Consider the following 9,390-nt stretch of genomic DNA (forward strand, 5'->3'; position numbering starts at 1 on the left):
GAAACCACATAAACTTACTCAACGTCTTAAAGTTTTTCCACTTTTTGGTATTGCTAAACAAGAGGAAACTGGTTACTATGCAATTAATCTACTAAGTTCTTTGCATATCACAATAGTCTTTAAGGCCGTTCAAGAATACCAAAAGTAATGTGTGACTACAAAGAATTTGGAAACATCTTAGCCAACATACTTACATTGAGTGACACAATGTTATTTATTATGGAGGGAAAAAATGTGACAAGTGTCAACAAATAATTCAAACTTTATAATGTCTGTTTGTTTGTGCCTGGAAACACATTTGTACATATGAAGGCCACTTTTTTAAAAAAAATTGGTAGTTAAAAATGAATCCACCAACTTTGTTCAAAGTATTTTTTAGTTCTAGGGTTTGCCTTTGGGAAGTTTTGGTTCACTTCCGAATACCATCTGCAAATAAATAAAGTGTTATGTTTCCCTTTGAAGGGCTTCTACTTGTTTATGTGTGCTCTGCTAGTTCTTCTGTAATTCTTTAAGGGAGTTCTATTCACGTGCTTCTTCAGGACCTCCGTCATCATCATGAAGTATGATTTTAAGTCCAAATCTTGTTTTGGTGGTATGTTGGGATCGCCACCATTTGCTGTGTAGGTGAACTGGGTTCTCATGCTGCCAGGTTGTCTTGGTTTCCTTTTCTTAGGATTTTGTGTTTGCCTCCTGCCATCTTGTTACCTGTAATGCTAGGTGATCTTGTCTCTGTCTAGAGCTTATCTATCTTGTGTGCCTGTGTGCCATAGGATTAGGATGGAGATTGCTCCTGGGTGTGTTCAGCTCTCTGTCGGTAGGCTGTGTGTTCTGATGGCAGTGGGACAGCTCTGGCCTTGAGTCAGTCTGTTCCCAGGCTGCACTGTGGTACCAGCAGTTTCTGGTGGCCTCCCCTGTGGGCTCAGGAAGGAGAACACTCCTGCAGCTCTCTGATTGCAAAGCAAACTGCAGGCAGGCCATGAGTCCTGACTGCAGTGGGCCTGCTCTGGCTTTGGGCCTGAACTGTCTGTTCCCAGGCTGTTCCAGGCCACCTGCCCCACCCTTGGGATTAGGAGGAAGAGCCCTCCTGTGGCTGCTCTGGTTGCTCAGCAATCTCCTGGGAGGCCCAGTTCCTGATGGCTGTGAACTGGCTGCACCTTGCTACCTGTCCCTGAGAGTTTCTGGTGGCCTCTCCCTTGTGGACTCCGGAAGGAGAGGCCTCCTGAGGCTCCTCTGGTGGCTCAGAAAACCCTGCACACAGGAAAGGGAGTAGTCTTTCAACTCCTCTTTTTGCTCAGCAATCTGCAGGCAAGCCTTAATATTTTTTAATATCTCTTAACATTAATGGACTCAATACCCCAGTAAAAAATCCTAGACAATCAGACTACGAATGTAAACAGGATTCAGCTTTTTTCTGCATACAGGAAACTCATCTCAGTGAGAGAGACAGACACTACCTCAGAGTTAACCGATGAAAAAAATTCTTTTTTTATTGAAAAACTTTATTTAAAAGAAAAAGATAAAGGTACAAATTTATAGGATTTTTGCATAAAAGTATACGAATACATTTTTAAGGTTGTAATTAAGTATTTGAGGGTACATATAATAGCCATATGTATATATGTAACAATAATATAGGAAATGAGGCTATTAACTTGAAGAGATAGGTGAGAACCTGTGAAGGCCTGTAGGGAGGAAAAGGGGATGTGAAACAGATCTATTTTAATAAATATATATTCTTTGTTTTTCTCTTGAACTTCACACAGTCTGTGAGTTGTTTCTGGGGTGTTCAGGGCTTTCTGGGGTTAGTATCCCATTACAAGTGACTGCATATTATGTCTGTTCTTTTGTGACTGGGTTATCTCACTCAGGATGATATTCTCTAGATGCATCCATTTTCTTAAGAATTTGTTAAGTCATTGTTTTTGATAGCTGAGTAGTACTCCATTGTGTAAATGTACCACAATTTTTGTATCCATCCATCTACTGAAGGACATCTGGGTTCTTTCCAGCTTCTGGCTATTATAAATAGAACTGCAATGAACATTGTGGTGCATGTATCTTTGTGGTAAGTTGGAGCATCTCTGGAGTAAATGCCCAGAAGTGGAATAACTGGGTCTTCAGGTAGTACTATGTCCATTTTTCTGAGAAAACGCCAGACTGATTTTCAGAGTGGTTGTATCAGTTTACAACCCCACCAACAGTGGAGAAGTGTTCTTTCTCCACATCCTCGCCAGCATCTGTTGTCATCTGAATTTTTGATCTTGGCCAATCTGACTGGTGTGAGGTGAAATCTCAGGGTTGTTTTCATTTTCATTTCTCAGATGGCTAAGTATGTTGAACACTTCCTTAGACGTTTGTCAGTCATTCAATATTCCTCGATTGAGAACTTTTTGTTTAAGTCTGTACCCCATTTTTTAATAGGGCTGTTTGATTCTCTGGTATCTAGCTTCTTAAGTTCTTTGTATACCTTGGATATTAGGCCTCTATCTTATGTGGGGTTGGTAAAGATCTTTTCCCACTCTGTTGGCTGCCATTTTGTTTTCTTGACAGTGTCTTTAGCCTTACAGAAACTTTGCAATCTCATTAAGTCCCATTTGTCAATCTTTGACCCTAGAGCTTGAGCCATTGGTATTCGGTTCAGGAAATTTTCTTCTGTGCCTATGAGTTCTAAGGTTTTCCCTACTTTCTCATCTAATAGTTTTAGTGTACCTGGTTTAATGTGGAGATCTTTGATCCACTTACACTTGAGCTTTGTACAAGGAGATAAGAAAGGGTCCATTTTCATTCGACTGCATGCTGAGTGCCAGTTGGACCAACAACATTTGTTGAATAGGCTGTCCTTTTTCCATTGAATGTTTACAGCTCCTTGTCAAAAATCAGGTCACCATATATGTGAGGGCTCATTTCTAGATCTTCTATTCTATTTCATTGATCCACATGCCTATTTCTGTACCAGTACCATGCAGTTTTCAGCACAATTGCCTTGTAATATAGCTTGAGGTCAGGGATAGTGATTCGCACAAATGTTTTCTTGTTGAGGATGGTTTTCGCAATTCTAGGTCTTTTGTTATTCCAAATGAAATTGCACATTGCTCTTTCCAAGTCAATGAAGAACTGTGTTGGAATTTTGATGGGAATTGCATTGAATCTGTAGATTGCTTTTGGTAAGATGGCCATTCTTAAAATGTTGATCCTTCCATTCTATGAGCATGGGAGATCTTTCCATTTTCTGAGATCTTCCTCGATTTCCTGCTTTAGATGTTTGAAGTTCCTGTCATAGAGGTCCTTCACTTGCTTAGATAGAGTCTCATCAAGGTGTTTCATAGTTTTGTTACTATTGTGAAGGAAATCTATTACCTAATTTCTTTCTCCACATGTTTGTCCTTTGAATATAGGAAGTCTACTGATTTGTTTGAGTTAGTTTCATATCCAGCCACATTGCTGAACTAGTTTATCAGCTGTTCGAGTTCTCTGGTAGAATTTGTGGGGTCACTTAAATACACTCTCATGTCATCTGCAAATAATGATGTTTTTACTTTTCCTTTCCAATTTGTATCCTTTGATTTCCTTTTTCTGTCTAATTTCTCCAGCCATGATTTCCAGTACTATGTTGAATAGGATTGGGGGAGAGTGCGCAGCCTTGTCCAGTCCCTGATTTTAGTGGGATTGCTTCAAGTTTCCCACCATTAAGTTTGTTGTTGGCTATTGGTTTGGTGTATATTGCTTTTATTATGTTTAGGTATGGGCCTTGGATTCCTGTTCTTTCCAATACTTTTAACATGAAGGGGTGTTGGATTTTGTCAAATGCTTTCTCAGCATCTAGTGAGATGAACATGTGGTTTTTTTTCTTTGATTTTGTTTATATGGTGGATTATGCCCAGGAGACTCGTGTTGCTACCTGATTGGTGCACCCTCCAGTATCTCATTAGTATGCCCTGAGAGCAGGCTGTCACGTCTTTGGTACATGCACACTATGTTTCTCTGGCTGGGCAACGGCTCTGTTTGCTGAGTCATTGGCGAGAAGCCGCCACCATCTTTGGTGGGACACAAACTGCTCCCAACAATAAATAAAAGGAGTCATTAAAAGCCTACCAAGTAAAAAAAGCCCAGAACCAGATGGGTTCAGTGCAGAATTTGATCAGCCTTTCATAGAAGAACTAATACCAAAACTCTCCAAACTATTCCAAAAAATAGAAACAGAAGAAACACTACCCAACTAATTCTTAGAAGCCACAATTATCTCATACCTAAACCACACAAAGACCCTACAAAGAAAGAAAACTTCAGACAGATTTCCCACATGAACATTGATTCAAAAATAGTAAATAAAATTCTTGCAGACTGAATCCAAGAACACATCAAAACAACCATTCACCATGATAAATAGGATTCACCCCAGGGATGCAGGGTTGGTTCAATATATTGAAATCCATTAATGTAATCCAGTATATACACAATTCAAATAATAATAAAAATCATGATCATCTTATTAGATGCTGAGGAAGCATTTGATAAAATTCAACACCCCTTCATGTTAAAAGACTTGAAAAGATTAGGAATTCAAGGCCCATACCTAAACATAGTAAAAGCAATATACAGAAAACCATTATCCAACATCAAAGTAAATGGTGAGAAACTCAAAGAAATCCCACTGATATCAGGGACTAGACTAGGCTGCTCACAATCCTTCTGCCTGTTCAATGTACTATGAAGAGTCCTAGCCTGAGCAATTAGAAAGGACATGGAACTCAAAGGGATACAAGTCAGAAAGGAAGAAGTCAAAATATCACTATTAGCAGATGATATGTCAGTATACTTAAGTGATCCCCAAAATTCCAGCAGAATTTACTCCTACAGCTGATAAACAACTTCAGAAAAGTGGCTAGATATAAAAGTAACTCAAAGAAATCAACCGCCTTTCTCTACTCAATGGATAAACAGGATGAGAAAGAAATTAGTGAAATGACACACTTCACAATAATCAGAAACATTATAAAATACCTTGCTGTGACCCTAACCAAACAATCCATTCCGACTTCAAGTTCTGTATGAGAAGAACTTGAAGTCTCTAAACAAAAATTGAAGAATATCTCAGAAGATGGAAATATCTTCCATGCTCATGGATTGAAATGATCAACATAGTAAAAATGGCTGTCTTTCCAAACCCAATCTACAGATTCAATTCAATCCCCATCAAATATCCAATTCAGTTCTTTATAGAGCTAGAAAAAGCAATTTGTAAATTCATTTGGAATAACAAGAAACCCAAGATAGCAAAACCTATTCTCAACAATATAAGATCTGGGAAAATCACCATCTCTGACCTCAAGCTATATTATAGATCAATCATAATAATAAAAAGAAAACTGCTTGGTATTAGTACAGACACAGGCAGGCAGATCAATGGAACAGAATTGAAGACCAAGATAAACCCACACACCTGTGGTGACATGATTTTTGACAAAGGAGCTAAAATATTCAGTGGAAAAAGAACAGAATCTCCAACAAATGGTGCTGGTTCATTCAAATGGCAGTCAGCATGCAGAAGAATGCAAATCTATCCATTTTTATCTCTTTGTACAAAGCTCAATTCCAAGTGCATCAAAAACTTCTGCATCAAACCATATAAAAATACACTGAAACTATTAGAAGAAAAAATAAGAAAAGAACTTAGAACACATAAGCACAGAGGAAATTTTAATGAACAGAACACCAATGGCTTATGCTCTAAGATCTAGAATCCAAAAATGTGACCTCATGGAGTTGGACACTTTCTTTAAGACTAAGAACACTGTCAAGAGGATAAATGGCAGCCAACATTTTGTGAAAGGATCTTTACCAATCCTACATCTGATAGAGGGCTAATATCCAGTATATACAAAGAATTCAAGAAGTTAGACCCCAGAGAATCAGATAATCCTATCCAAAATGGGGTATAGAGCCAAACAACTAAGGAATATCGAATATCTGAGAGCTCCTAAAGAAATGTTCAACATTCCTAGTCATCATGGAATTGCAAATCAAAACAACCCTGAGATTCTACCTCACACCCGTCTAAATGACTAAGATAAAAACCCAGGTGACAGACATGCTGGCAAGGGTATAAAAAAAAGGAACACTCCTCAACTGTTGGTGGGATTGCACACTAGTACAACCATTCTGGAAATCAATCTGGCAGTTTCTCAGAATACTGGACATAGTACTAAGTGAAGAACCAGCTATACCTGTCCTAGGCATAACTTCAAAAGACACCCCAACATATAACAAGCACACATGCTCCACCATGTTTATAGCAACCTTATTTAAAATAGCCAGAAGCTAGAAAGAACCCAGATGTTTTTCAATAAAGAAATGGATAAAAAAAAAAATAGTGGTACATTTACACAATGGAGTATTACTCAGCTATTTGAAACAATGACTTTATGAAATTTCTAGGCAAATGGATGGAACTAGAAGCAATCATCCTGAGTGAGGTAACCCAGTGGTATGCAATCACTGATTAACAGATACTAGCAAAGAAAGCTCTGAAAAACCAAAACAGGATTAACAGACCTTATGAAGCTCACAGTCTGGATGCCTATGCTCTTCTTAGAAAGTAGAACAAAGCTACATGGGAGAAAATACAGGGTCAAATAGAGGAGCAGGTTTTAAAGAAAACATCATTCAGAGATTGCCTCACCTGGGGATCTACCACATATGCAGCCACCAAACACAAGCAATATTGCCGATACCAATAATGGTTGCTAGCAAACACCAGATAGGGAAGCCTCTTTGGAAGTTCTACCAGAGTCATGCAGATACTGTTGATGATGCTTGCAGCTAACCATCGGACTAAATATGGGGTCCCAAATGAAGGAGCTAGAGAAAGGACTGAAGGGCACAAAGGGTGTGCAACCTGATGGGAAGAACTACATTACTGACCACTCAAACCCTGCAGAGCTCCCAGGGTCTAAAACACCAACCAATGATCACACATAGACAGACCCATGGATCCAATTGCATATGTAGCAGAAGACAGCATTGTCTGGCATCAATGGGAGAAGAGGCCTTTCAATAAAGCAACATTTTCCCAACATATGGCAATGCCAAGACATTGAAGTGGAAAGGTTGGTTGGGAGAGGGAGCACCCTCATGGAAACAAGTAGAGGGGGAGTGGGGATGAGACAAGGAAAAGGGAATACCATTAGAACTGTAAATACAGAGAATATCAAATTTAAAAAGATAATTTTACTTCCTTCTTTCTAATTTATATTACTTTCACCTCCTTCAGTTTTATTGCTCTAGCTAATCTTTTAGACAGTATATTGAGTAGGTATGGAGAGAATGGTCCACCCTTCCCTGTTCATGATTTGGTGGGATTAATTTGAATTTTTTTTCCCCTGGAGAAGATAGATTTATTGTCCATCCTCATGTTATACAAAAGTCTACAAAGCCCCCCAAAAAAAACAGTAAATGGGAGTGTAACAGCAACAAATTAAACTTGCCCCCCCATATATTAGGATGACTGCCATTTCAAAGCACAATTCTGATGTGAAGGTAGCTTTTGTTCACTGGCCAAAGCTTACCATTTAAATTACAGCCTTCAGTACCTGACAGTTCTACTGGCTCTTAACAAAACTTTTGAGGTGCTCAAGAAAGGTGATATATTCCTGGTTCTCCAGGGCTGTGCTGAGCTCCACCCACTCATCTGCAAATGTGTTATCCACCCCTCGGTCTGCAAGGAAGTCCATTAGGTGGTCATACAAGGCCCAGTCCAGGCAATCTGTGTTGAGTGTGTAGTTTGTATCCCTCCACTCAGACTCTCCAGTGGCCTGAAAGCTAACTTCCTTGATAGAGAAAATATCACTCTCGACCTCATCTTTGTGTCAGATCTCATCCTCAGGATAGTGACAGTCTAGTACAAGGGTCTTCTTGCCATCAATCTTTGTAACTTCAACCACAAAATTGGGAGTTGACGTCAGTTCCGGCTCCTGTTCTTCAGCCTTCTGCCTCTGTGAGGGCTCCTCCACACCATCAAATGTTGGAGGTATGCTGTTATTAATGTTGAAAGTAACAGTGATCTTTTCTCCAGCAACTTTGTGCAATAATTTCGCCTCTGTGCTGTTCACTTCCAGCTCCCAATCTCCGGACATCTTGGGAAGGGACTGATGCTTCTGGATCTTCTTTTCTTCCTTAATTTCATCAGTCAAGAATTCAACAAAGGCCTTGTCTCCTTCCGTGTGCAGAGCACCACAGCTGCAGGCACAGGGAACCGGGGGCTGCAGAAGACCAGAGTGCAGGGGGGAGCCTGCTCTTAGGCTGAGCAAACCGAAGGGCCTGAGGCATGGCCCTGGCAAGGGCTGCAGTAGATTCCCAAGAGGCGGGGCCGGGATGGTGGCTCAGAGGCCCAGGGCAGAGGTGCCCAGGGTGCGGGGCACACAGTGAAGCAGCAGGAGCATTGCAGGGTGGACACCTGCAGAGGGAAGGAAGACCTGGACAAGACACCTTGTGACCTCGCGCCTTAATTTGAATTTTTATCCAGTTAATGTAATGTTGGCTATAGGTTTGCTGTAAAGTGACATTCTTATGTTTAGGTATGTCCCTTTTATCCATAACCATTCCAAGAACTTTATTATAAATTGGGGTTAGATATTGTCAGTGAATTTTTCATCATCCAATTAGGTGAGTACTTGCTTTAATTTTATTTTATTTTTCTTATACTTAAACACATTATGTTGAACCATTCCTGCATCTCTTTAGTGAATCCTACCCCATTGAACATGCTGGGTGATCTTTGGATGTTTTTTTCAGTTTTATTTCTTTTTTGTTGTTGTTGTTTTATTCATTATTTTTTATCTGAATTTGTGGTTTTACATGATAATTGGTCTGCAATTCTGTTTTGTTGCTGAGTTTTTATGGAATGGATATTAGAGTAATCAGGGGTTCACAAAATGAATTGATTGGTGTCTCTTCTACTTCTATACTGTTTAATACTTTGAGTAGTCTCATTAACTACTCTTTGAATGTCTGGTTGGATACCACTGTAAATATCATGGCCCTGAGACTTTTGGTGGCAGATTTTTAATGACCTCCCTCTCTTTCTCTCTCTCTCTCTATCTCTCTCTTTCTCTCTCTCTCACTCTGTCTGTCTCTGTCTCTCTCTCTGTCTCTCTCTCTCTCTCTCATTTAGATGTCTACACCATTTTAGTTGTTTATTTTAGTTTGATTTAACTTTTGGTAAGTGAAAACTATTGAGGAAATTATCAATTTCTTTTACATTTTCAGTAGAGTGGAGTGGAGGCTTTTAAAAATCATGTCTTCATCATTCCCTAAATTTCTTCACTGTCTGTTAATTTTTTCCCATTTTATATTATATTTCATTAGTTTGGATATACTCTATCTTTTAATAAA

At 39.4% G+C, this 9,390-nt stretch overlaps 1 pseudogene across 1 annotated transcript; it reads right to left on the bottom strand.

Moving 5' to 3' along the window:
• Positions 1-7,598: 7,598 nt before the first annotated feature.
• Positions 7,599-8,438, bottom strand: LOC308427335 (complement component 1 Q subcomponent-binding protein, mitochondrial-like; annotated as a pseudogene). Its single transcript has one exon. The product of its transcript is annotated as a complement component 1 Q subcomponent-binding protein, mitochondrial-like (transcript).
• Between the last annotated feature and the right edge of the window lie 952 nt (positions 8,439-9,390).

Source organism: Micromys minutus (assembly GCF_963924665.1).
Source record: "Micromys minutus genome assembly, chromosome: 11".
Lineage (NCBI taxonomy): Eukaryota > Metazoa > Chordata > Mammalia > Rodentia > Muridae > Micromys > Micromys minutus.